The 20,119-nt window shown below is 36.7% G+C and overlaps 1 protein-coding gene across 4 annotated transcripts in view; it reads left to right on the top strand.

The window, feature by feature from the left end:
* The window catches only part of Sytl4 (synaptotagmin like 4), a 114,090-nt gene that overhangs the window by 39,323 nt on the left and 54,648 nt on the right, over nt 1-20,119 (top strand). For 2 of the 4 annotated variants that reach the window (XR_004515798.1, XM_010623391.2), the window contains exon 1: nt 8,658-8,783. The exons of 1 other annotated variant lie outside the window; for it this stretch is intronic. The gene's annotated coding sequence lies outside the window, so the exon portion shown is untranslated. Of the gene's footprint in view, nt 1-8,657; nt 8,784-16,954; nt 16,976-20,119 lie in introns of those variants that run through there. One more of the 4 variants, XM_010623393.3, reaches the window with a different exon arrangement.

Here is a 20,119-nt window from a genome sequence, read left to right as displayed (position 1 = left end):
CACACATATATTTCAACACACATATTATATATAAATATATATCTTGTGTGTATATGTGATCATGTGTGTACATGTGTTTGTTGTTGAGCGGTAATATAGAGAACTAGTTAAGAAAATGGAATCTGAAGCTGTATACTGTCTGGCATCAAACACAGAGTTAGTTGTTCGACATTTCTATGCTTCAGTTTCTTTTTTTTTTTTTTTGTTACTGGGGATCAAAAACTCAGGAACTTGCGCTTTTGAGGCAGGTGCAGTGCCACTGAGCTAAATCCCTGGCTCTGTGCTGCAGTTTCTTTATCTGTAAGAATAATAATAGTTTCTACATCATAAGATTTTTATAAGGACTAAATGTGCATATGTGCATGCATATGTTTGTGTATCTTAGAAAATAGTACTTAAAATAGTAGTGAATACTCTGTATTTACTATTAGCGCTATTGCTTTTTTCTCGTGACTTATAATGTAAGTTCCATGTGTGCAAGATCTTCTTTTGTTTACTGTGCATTTCTAGCTCCTAAAATGTGCATACAATATCCACTAGTAAATTTTATCACTCTCAGACTTCTACTGAATAAACTAATGTGACTTTTAAGCTTTTTAATTTTAAGGAGTGGGAAGAAAAAGTGCTGTCTGATAAGATAAAAAAGAACCAGAGAGATAAGAGAGGCAGGAAGTTATGATATTTCAGAAAGCATAGGAGAGGAGACTAAGAAGGAACAAGGGGACAACAGTGTCAAACATTGCTGCAGGGTCATATCCTGATTAAAATTGCTCTTCTCTCCTGAAAGATGCTTTTATTAAAATGAATGACTGATTAGAACAAATCTTTGAAAATAGGTTTTAAAAGCTTTTAACCATGTCTTACCAAACTCCAAAGAAGAAATCAGTCCTATACTAAGGACCAGGGATATAGCTCAGTGGCAACACACTTGCCTCGCAAAGTGCAAGGTCCTGAGTTCGATCCTGGTCCTCCCCTCACCCCCAAAAGTGCAAATCACTTCTGTACTTAGTCTTGGCTAAAACCACGAAAGACCCATCCACAATATAATTAATATGTTTTCCTCTGATCTATATTCTCCTCTTGAATCAAACAAAACCTGCTTTTGAGGTTTGCATATGGCTTCATGACACTTCTCTTCCTAAGAATGTCTTTCTTCCTCCCACCCACTTTCAAAAGTATAAGTAGAATATAAAAATAACTTTTATTACTCAATAATAGACAATCCATTTAAAAATGGATAATGGATCTGAATAGACATTTCTTCAAAAATAAATATCAAAGGCTAATAAGCACATAAGATTATGCTCAATATTATTAGTTATCAGGAAAAAGCAAATGAAAATTACAACCAGATATCATTTTCCATGAATCAGGATGTCTGTAACCAAAAATACTGATAATAAACAGGTGTAATTGAGGATGCAGAGAAATTCAAACCTTCATACATTGCTATTGGAAATTCACATTTTACAATGGGGTAGCTACATTATGGTGATTCCTTAAAAGGTTAAGTATAAAGTTAGCATATGAACTAGCAATTCTATTCCTAATTATACTCACAAGTTTTTTTAAAAACAAGTGTTTATAAAAAATTCATACAGGAACGTTTATGGGAGAATTATTCATAATAGCCCAAATCTGGAAACAATTCAAATGTCTATCAACTTCTGAATGTATAAACAAAGTGTAATAGATCTATACAGTGCAATATATTTCAGTCATGTAAAGGAAAGAAATACAGTGTAAGTAATCTCACCAAAAATGGCAGAGTAGAGGACTTATGTGTTCTATGAATGTCTGTAATTAGCTACTGGATTATTCAACATGAGATGTAGAGGGAATGACCTGGAAACCCGAATTAAAGTCTGGCAATTAAAAAGTACCCCATCAATGAAATAGATATATAAATTGTTATGTATGCTCTAGTAGCTCTATAGTAGTAAAAATGGATTAATTAGAGCTCTGTCTATCAACAGGGATAAATCACATAAATATAATGTTGAATAAGGTAAACAAATTGCAGAAGGTAAATACAGAATTATACAATTTATGTAAGTATTACCTATTGTTTAGAGACAGATACATATATAGTAAATGTATAAAGAGATACATAGAAATGACCAAGACCAAATCTGAGATAGTTAAAGCCTCAGAATGCAGAATACAGGGGCATTGATTGTTTAGTAGTGGGCATATCCTCATTGTTATATTTCCCCCACATGTTTATGTATTTTCCAAACATTTAAAACTTTTAAAAAGGAGTAACTGGTACATACTGAGGTTTTTGGTTACCTGAAGCTAAGAAAGTTCTCAATACTTTTAAGTTTGCAATTGTCAGAATTCCATCAACATGGCAAAATCAACATCCCATTGAACCCAATCACTCACTATGGAACAGGAAGTTACATACTATATGTAAGATTATAATCTATAATTTCCTGATTACATAATTTACACAGGATAATGTGTGTATTTGCATGTATTGGACCCCTTATAATACTGAAGAATTGAGCATAGAACCCTTGTGACAGAAAAATGGGACCAATAGAAGCAGACAACAGTTTGCAGAACCCAGAATATGTGTAAATAGGCCATTGACTAACTTTGTTTTTGTTTATTGTTGACATTTTACTTTATCTTTGTTTTTGCAGCTAGGTCAGTGAGATTGTCTTAGAAAAGAGGGATCAGATACTTACATTCCTGTAGTGAAAGTGGCCTAGGAAAGTGAGAAACTCCACCCATAGAAAGAAGGAAAAACTTAAAAATTTTGCTGAAGGATAAGGATATCGGAGAAAATGCTTGCTGGTATTATTTCTAGCTGAAAATATTTTCAGCTTCTGATAAGTGCCACCTGCAATGGAGATTTTGGGGGGATGTGGAGTGATGGTGATGGTAGAATGCTTTCAGAGTTCAGAACTGAGCAGTATCCTCCCTCCCAAGGGCTGAGTTGGTAAAGATACACTGAAAAAAAAATTTCCTTTTTGAAGTGGCTTTTTCACACTTTAGAATGGAGGCAAGGTACTGAAAGGATAAAATATGGAAGAAAGCTGGCTTTTCCAGGCTGCAGAACCTAGGATGTAGAGTTTTATTGTTTCATCTGCTAGAATGAAAATGATTTTCCCTTTAAAGATTGTTTAAAAGGCTTTGATTATTAAATCCATACTGCTTATTATAAGAAAATTGAAAAATAACAGAAAAATAAAAAATTCATTTAGTTTTGCCACTTGCAGATTACTATTAATATTTTACATATTTCTTTTAAAAATGTCCATGCATATCCCATTTACATTAATTGTTAAGGTTATACATTTATATTAAATGTTCTATCCTGCTTTCAATTAATATTTCAACATAATGATTTCCTTGTTATTATAAACTAGATGTAAATATCAGTGTGATTGTCTATATAATATTCCATTGTAGGATTATACTATAATTAATCATTGAGCCACTCTTTTGTTCCTAGTATTTTATTAATCTAAGTAGTGAAATTAACATAGATGAACAAATGCACTGCATATGTCTTTTTCTTAGGACACATTCATTCATTCAACTGTGGCATTTCTGTGTTGCATTTTTGTCTAGTTGATATGTCTGTTTAGAACGGTAGGTGTATCAGTCAGTGCTCACTAGAGAAACAGATTCAACATAAGATATATAAATATATAAGGATTTACAAGGTAAGTTTACAATAGCCACCTGTGGAGTCTAATGTGGAAGAGTGCAAAAGGGCTGTCTGTGCTCTGCAGATCCAAAAGGTCCAGCCAAAGTCAATGGCTTGGAGCTCACTATAAAGTTCTATGAAAGTCTATATCAGGAAGCTAAAGGGTCTGCACCAGAAGGCTGAAGAGTATGTGTTGGAAGCTAGGAGACAGACATCCAAGGCAAAGGCAAAGACTGGGGCTCCTCCAAAGAAACATCAGAGAGACTTCCTTTTTTATTCTATTCAGGCTACAAGCCTGTGGGTTGGTGCCAGTCACTCCAAAGGCAAGTTTTCTATCTTTAGTAAATCCATTCAACCACATCTAGAACTGTGGTAATTCAAATAGTTGGGCATTTCTTATTCAAGCTGATTCAACATTACCTACCATGGTGGGATATTTAAGCTCCTCATTATAATAGGGTTGATGTCTACCTGATTTTTTATGTCATGTAATGGTTGTTTTTTAAATTTGGGTGCACCAGTGTTCAGTCCATATATATTTAAAATTGTTATCTCTTCCTGTTGAACTGTACCCTTCATTAATACTTGGTAACCTTTCTTCTGGTCAATTTTGGCTTGAAGTCCTCTTTGTCTGCTGTAAAATAGTTACTCCTGCTTGATTTGGGGCCCTTGTTGCATGGAATACTGTTTTCCATAAACATTTTCCATTAAGTTTATTGGTACATTTTAGACATACAATACAGTTACATTCATCCTCATAATCTTGTACCTTTACATGATGTATCTTGGTTCATATTTTTTCCCCATTCCCCTGTCCTCCCTTTACCCTCTCCACCCTTCCCTATTTACAGACTTTGTTTCCATGGTTTTCCTTTTCTCATATTTTTTTCTTTTCCCTTCTTTCTTTTTCCCTACCCCTTCCACTTCCACTACTCCTTTAGATGTTTTCTTCCTATTTCACAATATCAATTATACATTTTGATCCTTATTTACACTTTTAGTACCATAAATTTCTTTTGAACTGAATGTGTATCTTCTATACAGCATAACTTTGGGTTCCTTTCTTTGATCCAGTCTGCAAATCTTTGTCTTATGAATGGGGAATACGACTATTCACACTGAGAGTTATTATTGAAAGGTATTGATTTATTCCTGTCATTTCATTATTTTCCAATTGCAATATTTTCCCTTCTGCTTAACTGCTCACAACCTGGTGTATTTATTTCACTATTCTAACATTGTTGGCTTCATTTTTGGAGTACTTGTTTGATGCTGATGAATTTCTTATGGTCTTCTCTGTCATGGAAAGATTTTATTTCTTCATTGATTTTGAAAGATAGTTTTGCAGGATATACTAGTATAGATTAGAAGTTATTTTCTTTTAGGGATTGAAATGCTTCACCCCAAGATCTCCTGATCTTTAAGGTTCATGTAGAGCAGTCTGCTTTACAGCAAGTCCCTGACTTACGAAAGAGTTCCATTCTGGGAGAGTGTTTGTAAATTGGATTCTTTTGTAATTCCAGTAAAGTGATTCTTATACACCTTTGACACACATATATAATGCAAAGCATTAAAACAATGTGAAGTCCATTAATATCTGTGAAAGTTTACAACTTGATTGTTGTAAGTTGGGAACTTACTGTAATTCTAACGTGTTTACTTTTATAAGTGCTTTGTTGCTTTTCTCTAACAGCTTTTAAGATTCTGTCCTTGTGTTGGACTTCTGGGATTTTGACTATGATGTGTCATGGAGAAATTCTTTTCTGACCATGGGTATTTGGGGGTTCTATATCCCTTGCTTATCTATATGTTAAATTCTTTTGTAATACTTGGAAAAATTTTCTGCCATTTTTATGCCTTCATGTTGTCTTCTGATTTTTATGTAATTCCAATTAATCTGAGATTAGTCTTCTTTGTATCATCTAGCAGCTGTTGGATTCATTTTCCATGTTCTCTTATTCTTTTTAAGGTATCTCTGAGTATATGGTCACCTGAATCAACTATGTCTTCTAGCTCTGACACTGTTCTCATATTGGTCATTTCATTTGCCCGTACATTCAATAGAAATTTTATCTCCTGGGTTTCTGTTCGATAACTTTGCATGGACTGTAATTCTTTGTTACACTGGTCATTGTGGTTTATATAATTTTTTAGCTAGCTTTTCATTAGTGTCTACTGTAAGAGACCCATGTCTCTCACCATGCACTAAACTAAAATCAAAATGGATCAAGGATCCAAATGTTAAAAAGAAACATTTAATCTGTTGAATGATAGAATAGATCAAACTCTTGATGACATAAGTATAGACAAAGACTTTCTGAAAATAATCCCAATTGTACAAGAAATAATATCAAAATTAACAAATGGTGTCATGTCAAATTATAAAGCTTCTGCATAGCAAAGGAAACAACTAACAGAGTGAAGATACAAAATACAGGATGAAAAAAATAATTTTGGTAGCTATTTCTTGGATAGAGGACAAATATCTAGAATGTATAAAGAACTCATAAAAATTATGCCCCTCAAAATGAAAGATCCCATCAAAAAAATGGCGACTGAAATGAATAGACACTTCTCAGCAAAAAAACACAAATGGCAAATAAAGGCATGAAAAAATATTTAACATCTCTGACCATTAGAGAAATGCAAATTTAAACAACACTGGGATTCCACCTTACTCCAGAAAAAATTGTTGTCACCAAGAAATCACATGGTAAGAAATGTTGGTGAGGCTGTGAGAAAAAAGGAGCCCTCAGTACTAATTTACATTCCCACCAACAACCACTATGGAAATCAGTATGGAGATTCCTCAAAAAATGAAAGCTAGGCTGGGGATTTAGCTCAGTGGCACTGAGCCTGCATTGCAAGCACAAGGTCCTGAGTTTGATCCCTTGTGCCACCTCCCCAAATAAAAATTTAAACCAGAAATTCCATTTCTCCCCAGCTATTCTATTCTAGGTATCTTCCCCAAATAGTTAAATACATCTATAGTACAATGATACATGCATAACTGTGTTTATAGAAGCAGAAGTAATAATAGCTAAATTTCAGAAGCAGCTTATATATTTATCAACAGATGAATAGATACAGAAAATGTGGTCTTTATACAGAGTGGCATACTGCTTTGCTATAAGGGATAAATTTAAGTAACTTGTAGAAAAATAGATTCACCTTGAAACCATAATTTTAAGTGAAATAAATCTGACACACAATCTTAAATATCTCATGGTTTCTCTTATATGAGAAACACAAAATATAAATAATTTAACAAGCAAAAGAAAAGACGGATGATAGGAAACAGGGAGATAGATCCTTGTCAAATGTGAAAGTGACAAAAAAAACAAAAAACAAACTAAAGTTGGGCCGGGGATTTAGCTCAGTGGTTCCGCCGCCTGCCTTGCAAGCGCAAGGACCGGAGTTGATCCCCGGTAAAAAACAAAAACAAAAACAAAAACAAAAAAACACAAATGTGAAGGTGACCATGAAGTAGAGGGAGGTGGGAGGGAATACAGGGGAAGGGGATGTAAAAAGATTTAAGTTGTTTTATGTACGCCTACCAAATCCCCACAATGTATATAATCATTGTGCACTTCAAACTTGTATTCATTAAAATAATAAGTAAAGCAGGAAAGCAATTTTGTTGTCATAAATGCCCTAGGAAGAGTTTCAAGGAGGAAATGATTGAAAATATTAAATGTAGGAGAGCTCAAGTAACATAAAGCTTGTCGATGCTCCATTTATTTATTTGCCCAGACATTTATTGCCACGGAGTTCATTGGTTTTCTATCTTCTTAAGCAGTTTCAGCGAGAAAGAAATCCAGGCTGCTGAGAGCTGAGACCTGAATGAGAAGACAATGAATTTTGCAAACACACCCCTAATGATTTTGTTCAATTGCTGATGACAGATGATTTGGGCATGTTTAATAGCTGATGCAAAGCAGGAGGGAGAAAGAGCAAGAGGGAGATCTGTAATTACTGGATAAATATAAACATTTTGAAGTCTGCTGAGATATATTGCTCACGTGCTTCCTAAAAGTGCTTTTAACCAACATACACTCTTATCAGCAATTATGAGAGAGCTTGTTTAGTGTTCACTTTGTCATCATTACATGTTATTAGAAAAAATCTCACAAAACTGTTTGCCAGAGAATCTCATTATTGTTCTAATTTGCTCTTCTCTGATTAGTAATGAGTTGAATATTGTAAGCAGTTGTGTCCTTTAGTGTGAATGTATGAATTTAATCTATGTCCTTTGTCCAAAATATTTCTATTTTATTTTATTTATTATTTATTAGTACATTTTAGGTATACCTTATGATCGCATTCATCATTGGGAATTCGTATCTGTACACGATATATCTTGGCTCTTGTTTTTTCTCCGTTCCCCTTCCCTGCCTTCCACTCCTCCACCCCTTCCTAGTTACAAGAAGTTTGTTTCTGTTTTGTCCTTCTTTTCTAATTTTTTTCTTTCCCTTCTTTCCTTTCCCCCACTTCCCTTTTCTTTTTTTTTTTTTTTTTGTTTTTTTTTTTTTTTTTTTTTTGGTACTGGAAATCGAACCCAGGGCCTCGCTCTTGCCAGGCAGGCCGCAGAGCTACATCCCGGCCCACTTCCTATTTCATATTACCTATTATACATTTTGGTCCCCAAAATGCTTCCATTTTAGATACACTTTGCCATAAATATCCGAAAGACAAAGAGTCAGAATGGTTCTTTTGTCTTCCCAAATTATATAGTTCAAACGCTTATTTTCTTATTGGCAACTCTTGGCTCATCTGAATAGGTAAATCATTTTCAGAGTGACCACGGATACAAGTAAAAGCGGGACAAATCTAGTCTTATACCCCTATCCCCAGTTTCCAAGCTGCTTTTCTAACCCAGAGGACATTCCTCCAGTACTTGAAGACTTTGGCTCCCAGAAGTCTCCTTAGGACTGTGCGGTCCCTTTAAGAGTCAAGCTCCTCCTAGTTCCAGGGAAAGTTGCAGCTTTTCCGCCTCCCGGGAGGGTGAGAAGGGCTGGCAGTTGGAGCGGAGTTGCTGTCTTCCCAGAGCTGGAGATCCTCCTTTGAATCCGGCCCTGGTATATCTAGTCCTCCTAAGGCACCTTGTTGCAGGTGACAGGTAGGTCTGTAGCCCGTGCCCGTCCCCTGGCCCTTGGTTCGCAACTCTTTCTGCGCTCCCAGCCCCTTTTCGCTACTGAAGCGCTCCTGCCACTCCGGGATCCGCGTCCTTCTTTATCCACTCTTTGCTTTTCCTGTTTTTCCTTTTCACGAGCTGACCACCTGTCCTCTCTGCCCTGTCCGCTTCTCTGGACCGCACCCCCAACGCTTTCACTGCACTGTTTAGGACAGTCCCTTTCTGCCACTTTTGGGCTTCTTCTGGTCGGTCTCCTCGCCCACCCAAGTCAACGTGAACCATGTCCTGTCATCCTTGGCCCCAAGTGCTCCGGATTTTCCCACAGACTAGGGGCCCTTCTGAGAGCTGGCACTGGGACCAGGGGTGGGGCCGAGTTCCTAGAGCGAACTACACCTTAAGAAGACGTCCAGTCACCTTTTTGTGGGTACTTCTTCCAGTGTCCGGCCATCAAGGCGTCGTTTTCCTGGCCATATGCCACAGAGTTGCAGGCTGACTGGCCCAGAGCTCAGCCTCTTTGGGTTCCTCTTCACGCTTGGGCTGAAAACCCAGCTGTGTGCTCTGGTGCTAAACTTCTTGCCTCCCTTCAAGTGGGCTGTGGGAATTTGCTTCTGGAGGAGGGTCCGCAGAAGTGGCACGGAATGCTTCTGTCTCCTGTGATTATTTGTAAAGGGATAGAAAAGGTATTCCCCCAGTCAATAACGCTGGGTGAGATGGGGGTTTCTGGTGGTGAAATCATTTGGTTAGAATTCTGGTGGCTTGAAAGAATAATCTGTTTCTAATTAAGCAACCGTTTTTTTTTTTTCCTTCCAATACTTTACTTTAAGACCAGTGGGCTTAACATTCCAGAATACCACTTTTGGCAGGATTGACCCTAGACCCTGTACATTTGTGGCAGAAATCAGTCTTCAGTACGTCCTGGACCTCCTGTTTTTAACTGGCTTCTCTGTTCTTTCAGCTTCCCACCTCCACTGCTCATAATAAATCCCTGACTATTAAGGGGTTAATGACCTACAGAGTTTACATTACTGTAGAGAGAGCGATGTTTAATGCAGAGTTGTGGCTCTGGATGAGTTTTCTGTGTGTGTTTAAACATTTGCTGGAAATCCTAGTAGAAAGAGCCCACCAACTTGGCTTTATGAAGCTCTTTTTTGGTGGGGTTGAACATTTCTGGTAACAGCTTCAGACTAAGAACAGTGAAATGGAGCTTGGAGGCTTTCTGGGGTGATTGGTGTGTAAGTGTATGTAGCATTCTAGTTGATACTCTGAGCATTTCCTTTTAAAAGCTGCTACTAATAATGATTGTTAGAATCTATTAAGACACATATGGTGATAAGTTCCGTACATAATTATCTCATACAACCCTCAAGATAACTCTATGTGCTAGGTGACATATTATGACTAAAAGAAGACTCAGAAGTTAAATGCCTTATCCCAAATCACACACAATAGGGATGGGGCCAGAGCTGTGTTCCTCTCCTGTCTTGGACATTAGGAACACTAATAGTTCATGGGTGAGGACTAACTGATTAAAAACTTCCCTTCTAAGTCGAAGCATAAGTCTTGGTCACTAATTCTATTTTAGAAGTACTGGGAGACTTTGGACCACTTACTGCACTGATGTCTAACCTACTTCATCTCCAGCTTAGGGGCATTTACTACATTGCTACTATAAACTCACACCTTGAGTGTACATGGATGAAATCAAACCTCCTGGGCTCTCAGCTCAGTGGTTATTGTTCCTAAGGTAGGAGAGGGTAACCCTGGATTTTAAGATTGTGTGCCTGGATTCAAGAGATGTGCATCTGACTCAACTTCTTCCTCTCCTGATGGTTAGTGGCAAAATCAGTGTGTGACAGGTGATAAGAACCTCCCAACTATCAGACCTAAGAGCCTGAGGGTAAAGATGTGCTTGTTTTATTATGAGAAGGATAGAGTACCTTAGGCCAGGAGAGTCAAGAAGAAAATGTCCTCCCTAATTCCAACTCTGGGACTTTGCTCAAACTCTTCTTCTTTTTTTTTTCTTCCCAAAAAGCTAAATTGGCACCAGTACTCCCTATCCTACTATTAATTCCCTTTCATTGTTTAGGATTTAGCTCTAAAGTCACTTCCTTTGGGGAAAACTTACTGAACACATACTTCTGTTTCCAAGCAGAACTACTAATAGATACACTATCTTAAACATTTTTTTTTTTACAACTCAGTAAAGCCCTTAAAACTTTTTTTGCTTGTTTTTCTACCTAGGTTGTCACCTGTATAAGGGACAGATCTGAGTCTTGGAGCTCCCTTTGTCTTAAGTACCAAAGACTGACAAACATTTGTGCTAGAAATTGGGAATACCATGTTTTCAAGGGATTGAGGTATAATGATGTTGGGATTAAAGTACAGAAGTCACCATCCTAAGATACTTAAAAACCCAGCTAGGAGTTTGTACTTAAATGTTACCTTTGTAATGAAGCGCCCCCTGTCCACTCTCCTTAAATTTGCAACTCCTTCCCTCAATATTTTTTTATGTTCCTTCCCTACATTGTTATATTTTTCTTACTTATGGCTTTTCTTCCTCTCATGACATAAAGTTCATGTGAACATGGATTGCTGTCTGCCGTATTTACTGGCAGACCCCAGGACCCAGAAAAGTACCTGGCACATTATAGGCATATGCTGATATTTGCTAACTTAGTGAATGGCATTACCATTTGAGGATCCGCACTCTTTTGACCCTACTGGGCCTCAACAAAGCATGTACAGTCACCCTACAGGTGCAAAGTTGACTCAGGCCTAATTCTCTCACAGCTTTTCTTTTGATGAGTTTTGCTCTGAGATTGCATTCCTGATGACAATTTTGATCTACCTGGAAGTGCTTCCTCTTTCTTATTTTTAATATATAGCTCTTGGATAGAAACTTCTAAAGTTTAAAAGTGGAAATATTAAAATGCTGTGCTTCTTGGTGATAGGAAGAGGTGCTGCACTTTTAGATACATTGTCCATACTGGATTACAATACTTTTTTCAATTATCTTTAATTTCATAATATATATATATATATATATATATTCATATATATCATATACATGCATACACACATACATATATATTTTGAGTTTCTCATATAAGAGAAGCCATGTGATGCTTAAGCTTGTGTGTCTGAGTTACTTCATTTAATATTATACTCTCAAGGTACATCCATTTTCCTACAAATGACTCAAGTTTATGTCTATTTATAAATACCACATTTTTCCCATTCATCTATATATTCATATATATCATATACATGCATACACACATACATATATATTTTGAGTTTCTCATATAAGAGAAGCCATGTGATGCTTAAGCTTGTGTGTCTGAGTTACTTCATTTAATATTATACTCTCAAGGTACATCCATTTTCCTACAAATGACTCAAGTTTATGTCTATTTATAAATACCACATTTTTCCCATTCATCTGTTGATGGAAATATAGGCTTTTCCCATGATTTAGGTATTATGGATTGCACTGATATAAACATGGGTAGGCATGTATCACTGTGATATGCTGTCTTTAACTCTTTTGGGAAGGTACCTAGAAGGAGAATAGCTGGATAAAATGGAATTTCTATTTTTTATTTTTTTGAGGAATCTCCATACTGATTTCCATAATGGTTGTATCAACTCACAGTCCCACCAAGAATGGAGAAGGGTTCCCTTTTCCCTACAGCCTTGCCACAATTTGTTATTGGTTGATTTGGGAAATACAGAATCTCAGCTCTTTGACCTACCAATCAGAATCCCCAGGTGATTCACATGCATATTAATATTTTGGAAAAACTGGAGACATTGTTTGGTGACTGTACTCAGAAGTGGTTACCAACCCCAATTCCATTCCTTAGGTATCTAAAATTATATTCTTTTTTTTTGGTATTGGGAATTGAACTCAATCCTTGTGCTTGCAAGGCAGGTGGCAGAACCACTGAGCTAAATCCCTGGCCCTAAAGTTATATTCTTTATGTGATCTGAATAACAATAAATTTAGCACGTTTCAGTCTTCTCCATCTGAACTCTTTCCCTCTCTTGTGTCTTTTCATCCCTGCCTCTAGCAGCAGTTGTGTTTGGACAGATGGACTTCCTGTGGCAGTGGTAGTGATATAGGGGAATAGATGTAACTCCCAAACCTGCTAGATATCTGGAATGTGAGTCCATGTTCTCTAAAATTGAAGAATGAATTCTAGGAACAACAGAGGTTAAGAGTAGGAAAAATTTATTGAAAGATAGCTTCTGTCTAAGAGGGACAGAAGGGAACCAGAAAATGGGTTGCCTCCATAGTAGCCATTCTTTCTGGAGTGAGATGAAATCTCAAGTGCTTGATTAGTTTCATACTAGGATTATTATGCAGGATGAGGAAGCCATTGTGTAGCACAAAACAAAAAGTGTTATTTTGTTTAAAAGATGTTTTGAAATGTTCAGAAAAAGAAAAAGGCCAGAATCCTTTTAAAGACAGAGTTGGAAGGCACTGAACCCTAGAAAAGTTGGTATGTGATTCTTATGATTTAACTTGCGCTTCTGTGAAACTTGAATTGTTTCTAATTCTCAATGTTTTCTAAGTTTATATTCCCAAACACTGAACATTGACGTGCCCCAGAGCTCACTCTGTGGACTTCAACCAAAATCTTCCTAGAGAGGCTCTTACTCAATCCCATGGCTTGAAGTAACATATATCTGGATACTCGTCAATCTCAGATTTATGTCTCTGACCTAGGTCTTTTTTCTAACCGGCCGCCTTATATATATTCAATGACCTATTTTACAACTGTATTTGTCTATCAAATAGATACTCAACATAACATGGCTAAAACAGGACGCTTGATTGCCCTCGCATCTTCAGCATCTTCTGTCTTAGAAAAATGACATCCTTATTCATTCAGTTGTGTAAACAAAGACTTTAGGGTCACACTTAATTTTTTTTCTTTTCTTACCCCCTTGCCATTCAATTAATGAGAAAGTCCTGCCAACTTGATCTTCACACTATATTGTGTATTCTTCCACATGCCTTTATCTCTTCTAACCTAGTGTAAGCCACCACAAGGTTGAAATGTCCGTCTTCTGTATCTATATTTGTATGTCTATATCTAATCTGTGGGATAGCTTTCTATTAGAATTTATGGGCCAAGGAGATGTTGATCAAATGGTATAGAGTTTCAGTTAGACTGCAGAAATAAGATTTAGAGATCTGATTGTGCTGCCTGGTGACCATAGTTAATAATATATATTTTTAAATTGCTAAGAAAATAAGTTTGTAATATTTTCACCACAAAAAAATAAGTTGGTGTGGTGAAGGATATGTTAATGACTAGAATGAATATTTCCTCAATGTATATATAGATGAAAACATCACATTTTACCCCATAATCATAAAGAAGTATCATTTGCCAATTAAAAGTAAATATAAGATACATAATTAAAAAACTTTGAGCAGGCAAGGCCAAAGTGACACCTCCTCAAACATGGTACACAAGCACTCTACCACTGAGCTACACACTTAGCTTGGGACAATCATAATTTTTGCAATCTATAGGTGAAAAATAATATCTAACTAGTTGAGGAGGGACCTGGCATTTCTCTGATCACTAGTAGTGAGGACAATCATCTTTTTCAGAGACTTATTCCATCATATCCTTTGAACAGTTTTCTTTGGGGTTATATATTTAGTTTACTTGTAAGAAAATTATATTTATTGGAGCTGTTTACCCATTGCCTGTTACATAGTGCAAGTTTTTTTGTCTATAGTCAGTCACATTATAATTTTTTCATGTTATGCAACCCATCTGTAATGAGATAAAACACACTGTAAGACACTTAAAAACATGTTCTTTGGATTTGGCAATGATGGTCAAATGATGAATCAGTTCAGGAGTTCATAAATGATTATAGAGTGAGCATTGATAAAGAATATGGTACACAAATTGAAGAAACTTGGGTGTGAAAAGAAAGAGTAGGATACAGGGGACAAGAAAATACTTTTAATTTTGCTTTGCTTTAAACAAGAGAAGAACAACAAGCCTATTTATGTGTAGGTGGCATGGATATTGATGATGTAAGGGCTTCCTCTGAAGGGGAAGAATAAAAGGAGAAAAGATTGACCTTACAGAAAGGGAAGCAGTTTATCCATTAAGACAAGAGGGAAAGAGGGTTGGACTGGTGAAGCTGTGAAGGAAGCAACTGGGAGAGACAAAGGGAGAGGTAAAGGGCTAGAATGGCATTGGAGAGGAATAGGAGCTGTGTAGGTTCACATCATCGATATTACGCATATGTGTACCAAAATATTATGTTGTGCACTACAAATCTATATATTTTTGTCAATGACACCACTGTAAAACTGGAAAAATAAAGTGAACCTTGAATAATTTTAATTTTTCTTCATCATCTCAAGTTACAGAACCCTGTTTGCATTATCTTTGGCAACACTCAATTAGCCCAGGTTTAGAAACAGAGTATAGACAATCTAGTTCAAGAAATTTGTCTAGGTGGCTATGACAGAAATATTAGAAGACAGGAGATTGGAAGGTACTGGCAAAAGAGTAGTTGAAATGATGGCCCACTGTGACTTTCTCACCTGTGACCATCTAAACTTACCTTGATCTTGAATAGTTTTTAAGAGATGGGAAATACCCATGGCATCTCCACTGCTTCTTTTATTTATTTATTTTTGTGGCTCTATCATTTCAGGTGTCAAAATTTGCTAGAGTGTCAATGTCTTTAAACCATTGCTAGGAACTTACCAGAAAGCACATGGCTAGAAACTCATCAGAAAGCATGGATTGATTTACTGAAGGCCTACAATACGCCAGGATCCTACAGATCCATCTATCTATCCATCCCTCTATATACTTGAGAAATATAGCAGAATAAAAGTATAATAGTCTGTGGAAGACTGCCTCCACCCTTGAGGTCTGAGAATAGGTATAGAGGTAGGGGATGTCATTAAGCAAACAAGCTAGAAGGATAGGGAAATCAAGTCCTAGAGAAGTACTGAATTAATGGTATTAAAGGTGAAGAAGTCCCGAATGATAAGACATTAGATGTGGCTGAATGATGCACAGTATTCTTGATACCAGATCATTCATTCAAATATTTGTTGTGTACATTATGGGCCACATAAGATTCTAGTTACTAAAGGTACAGAGTTAAAGAGTCCCCCCACCCCACAAAGAAAACCCCAAATTCTCTTCTCTCATACAATTTAAAATCTAGTGGGGAAGATTTCTAAAAATTCTATTTGACACATTCATTCCTTTTTATAAAATAAAAGAGAATCCTGTTGATATGCCAATTCCTGTATACATGAACTAATAATAATACCAAGATCAAATATTTACATATATAGGACTAGGAAAGTGTTTCTGGACATTTTGAGAGCTTTACGTTATCTTAAATTCTACTTACTGAATTATGGGAATTCAACTCTTCCTCCTTAGAACTTTTAAGGTGCTTTTATATACTATATTATTATTGAAGATAAATGTGTACAAATATAACGAGCATTTCAGTAGTTTTAATTTTTATACTTTATTTTCTAAATATTAGAACATTGCTTCTAGCTATAGACCAGATGTTGATAATGCATGTATTGATCTTGCACTACAAATTTGATGCAATTTTGAAGTAATTATTGTTAAGCAGTTCAGAGGGAAAGAGGGCTTACACTTATTTTGTGTTATTCTCTAATTTATACCTAACTTGTGTACATATGCTCACATATATATTTATTAATGTTTTACTTGTAAGAAATTAGTATTTATTTAATGGCTTATAGGCCTTAACACTTTAGACATTGTGTGTTACAAACATGTGCTAATAAAAATTTAAAAAATTATTTGCTATGTATATAGCTCAGTTTAAGTTCAACTACAAGTTATTTGTGTTTAAGGTTTCTGTGGCCAGCTAAATCACAGCATCCCTAAAATTAAAAAGAAACCAAATGCATGAAATCACAGTTATGTGTGAACATGGGCTGGATTAGTCACGAACCATCATGATTTCTCATTTAAGGGTACTGCGTAGGTGATTTTTAGTTAACATGGCCTGCAAGAAACAATTAGATACCAACTAGAGTTCAATTTAAAAATCCCTGCCATTTGTAACTCCTGCAGAAGAAGAGTATCTTCCCTGCAGACATGCTGCTTTATCAAAACTTGTTGGCTAAGGTAAGATAATGTGATGATGAAGTTTATTGAAAAATAACAATATATTGGCTCTTTAAAAATGTTTTATGCATATAAATGACCTGGATTTTACAACGTTCCTTTTTTTCAGAGCTAATGATTAAACCAAGGCCTTGTACATGATAGGCAAAGGATCTATCACTGAACTATACCTCTGTTATTTTAGTTGAAGATTTTTAAGTCTTTTAACACTCTTCGGCTCCAAAGGAAAGGAACTTTGGCAGAGAAACAGGTGAACTGGCCATTCTTCAGCTATGGATCTTATGGGGGCTTTTGTGAAGTCTGCCTGGCTTATGTGAGGGGAACCTTCTGGTGTCGGTTTTGAAAGCTACAAAGTTACATGAGGTTTATCTTACTTATGTATTTCTCCTGTTGCTAGGTGGGATGTTTGGACTCATGGTCTCATTTTTTATGATTTGTATATGTCCATGGACCACACTTATGGAGATCTACCTTCTGGGATAGGTGGTAGGTTTAAGATGAACGGAGTTGTTCAGGAGTAGGAATATAGATTGCAAAATTATGAGAGTAAACGACATATCCAAAATAACCACTCTGCAGGAGAAATATATAGATTAAGACACCCAGCTTCCCTTTAGGACTTACTTTAGCATGTTCAATATACACGAGACAGATGTCATTGCCTACTTTGGAGTGTCCTGAGTCCCCAGGTTGAGGGCTTTGCGGGCTTAAAGAAAATGATCAACGCTTCTCAGTACCTTCTTTGTGCTGGGTATCTCCAGTAATGCCCAGGGTGGCTAAGCTCCATCTGTAACCCACAGGAAGCACATTGCTCTTCAGATCACACACTTCTCACACCTCCTCAACAGGGGCAAAGACTTTGTTCTCCCATCTCTCTATTTAGCTCAGTCTAGACTGTTTAACTCAACTCTACTGTCCCTTCATTTTTCTTCCAGGTCTGTTATTTTAATTAATTCTTTAATTTTGATTCTATTTGTAAGCACTCTGTCCCTCAAAACCAGTTTGTAAACTCCACTTTTAAAAACTAATTTTGCCATAATAACCCACCAGTATTTCTGAGTTTTAAATGTATCTTTATTTTTGTGGTGAGGTTTTTTCTCATGCAACTGAAATTTATTATATACAAAATAAAAACTCACCACTCAAAATAGGAAAAAAAAAAAAAAAGCACAGTGGACCAGCCTGACTTCCAAACAACTTGGGTTAATTAGGTTAATGGAAGATTATCTGCCTCTTGTTATCTATAGCATGTACCCAGCTAAACATCCAGATCTCACCTGTATTGACTCATAACCAACTTGGGTTACAGCCAGCCTCCGGGAGCTGATGGAGTTCATAAGTCAAGGGTCCACTATATATATTATTTGAAGTGGGAATTTCTTTTAAACCACTTATGAACAGAATTTGATGGTACTGAAAGGTAAACATGCATGCTCTGTGTGGAAGAAATGTTTTCAAAATATGGTTCTAAGAGCTAACAAGATATTGTATTTTGGTTACTTTTGACCTGCCCACCATTATGTTCTTGTCTTCTTTAGAAGGGATGTCCTGGGTGGGAAGAGTAAGTCCTTTTTAGTATGTAGTTGAAAGGTGACAAGCTTGAGAAGTAAGATAGATTAAGGAATTCTTAAACCTTGATCTACTAGGATTGTAGCTGAGGACTTTACTAAAAACTCATTTCAAGTTTTCAAGCATGAAATGTTCATTTTTTCCAAATTTATCTCACAGAGCAATAATGCCAGACTATGAAGACACTGCACTACATTGTGCAGTGGCTGAGATCTTAGATTTTGGAGCCGGACTGACTGAGTCCAAAAACTAAACTGTCCTTATAGTATGTGAAACCTTGGGCAAGTTATTTGCTCAATCTATGCCTCATTTTCCTCTCTTATAAAATGGATAAAATAATGTAGTACCTGCCTCAGAGTATGTTTGTCCAGACTAACTAAATGTAGGTAAAGCACGTAGAAAAATGCCTGGCACAAAGTAAGCATTATAGAAGTATTAGCTACTGTCGTCACCATTGTTGTTGCCATCGTTGTCATTGTCAACATCATCATTTTCATCAGTTGATGCATATTTTAAAGGAGCAAAAACTGAAAAATGCCTCTTTACGTGGAAACTTCAATTTTTCCAATGCTGGGAATGGAACCTAGGCCTTTTTGTACTGAACTACAACCCCGGTGATTTAAAAACATTTCTTTTTAAATTATGAGAGGGAGTCTTGCTAAGTTGCTAAATTGTCTGGGCTGGGTTTGAATTTGCAGTTCTCTTATCTCAGCCTCTCAGAATGCTGACATTATAGGAATGCACCATTCCACCCAGCTAAAAATTCCACTGTTGTAGAACTTGTTTTGAAAAGGATTGTTGAGATCCAAAGCCTTAGTACGAAACATAAATCAAATCTTACAAAATTGACAGGTCGTTGTAAGTTTCTCATTGTTAGGGGAAATTAACATGTTCTTGCCAGTTTAAACTACCAGTGGTATATGCATGACTGTCCCATTGGGTGGGTTGCACCACCCATGGGACTGTCCCATGCTGCCCGATGGGATAGTCAGGCATGTTGTACCACTGGTGGTTTAGATCCACCTGACAGTGAGACATACAAATTGTGGCCCTATCATAAAAATATTAAAACGTAACTTTGCTACTATGAATCTCTTGACAACAGAACAGCAAGCCCTGGGGTGTGTAAGACATGAATGTGCGCCATAGATAGTGTGATAGTTAACTGTGGTATCAACTTGAATAAGAAAAGCTCAAGTGATTGGTTTAGCATAGTTCTGGATGTGTCTGAATGATAGACTTAATGAAGAGGGAAGACTGACCCTGGGCAAGGGTGGCACCAACGAATAGGCTTGTACCTTGGATGGAATAAATAGGAAAGAAGGAAGTCTCACTTCTTCAGAGGAGCTCAAGTCGGCACCAGCATCTTCAGATGTCCATCTCCAGGCTTCCAGCACAGACTCTTCAGCCTTGCAGTGAACACCCTCTGGCTTCCTGATGCAGACTGTCATGGGACTCTGCATTGAACTCCAGGCCTTTGACTTTTGACTGGATCCTTTGGATCTCTAGCATGCAGAAGACACTTTTACATTCGTCCATATTTGACTCTGCAGCCAGCCATTGTAGGCCTACTTT

The sequence above is a fragment of the Fukomys damarensis genome, unplaced genomic scaffold, assembly GCF_012274545.1.
Source record: "Fukomys damarensis isolate Sample0158 unplaced genomic scaffold, DMR_v1.0_HiC HiC_scaffold_39, whole genome shotgun sequence".
In the NCBI taxonomy this organism is placed as follows: domain Eukaryota; kingdom Metazoa; phylum Chordata; class Mammalia; order Rodentia; family Bathyergidae; genus Fukomys; species Fukomys damarensis.
Note: the sequence above shows the minus strand (reverse complement) of the source record. Positions and strands in the feature narration are given on the sequence as shown.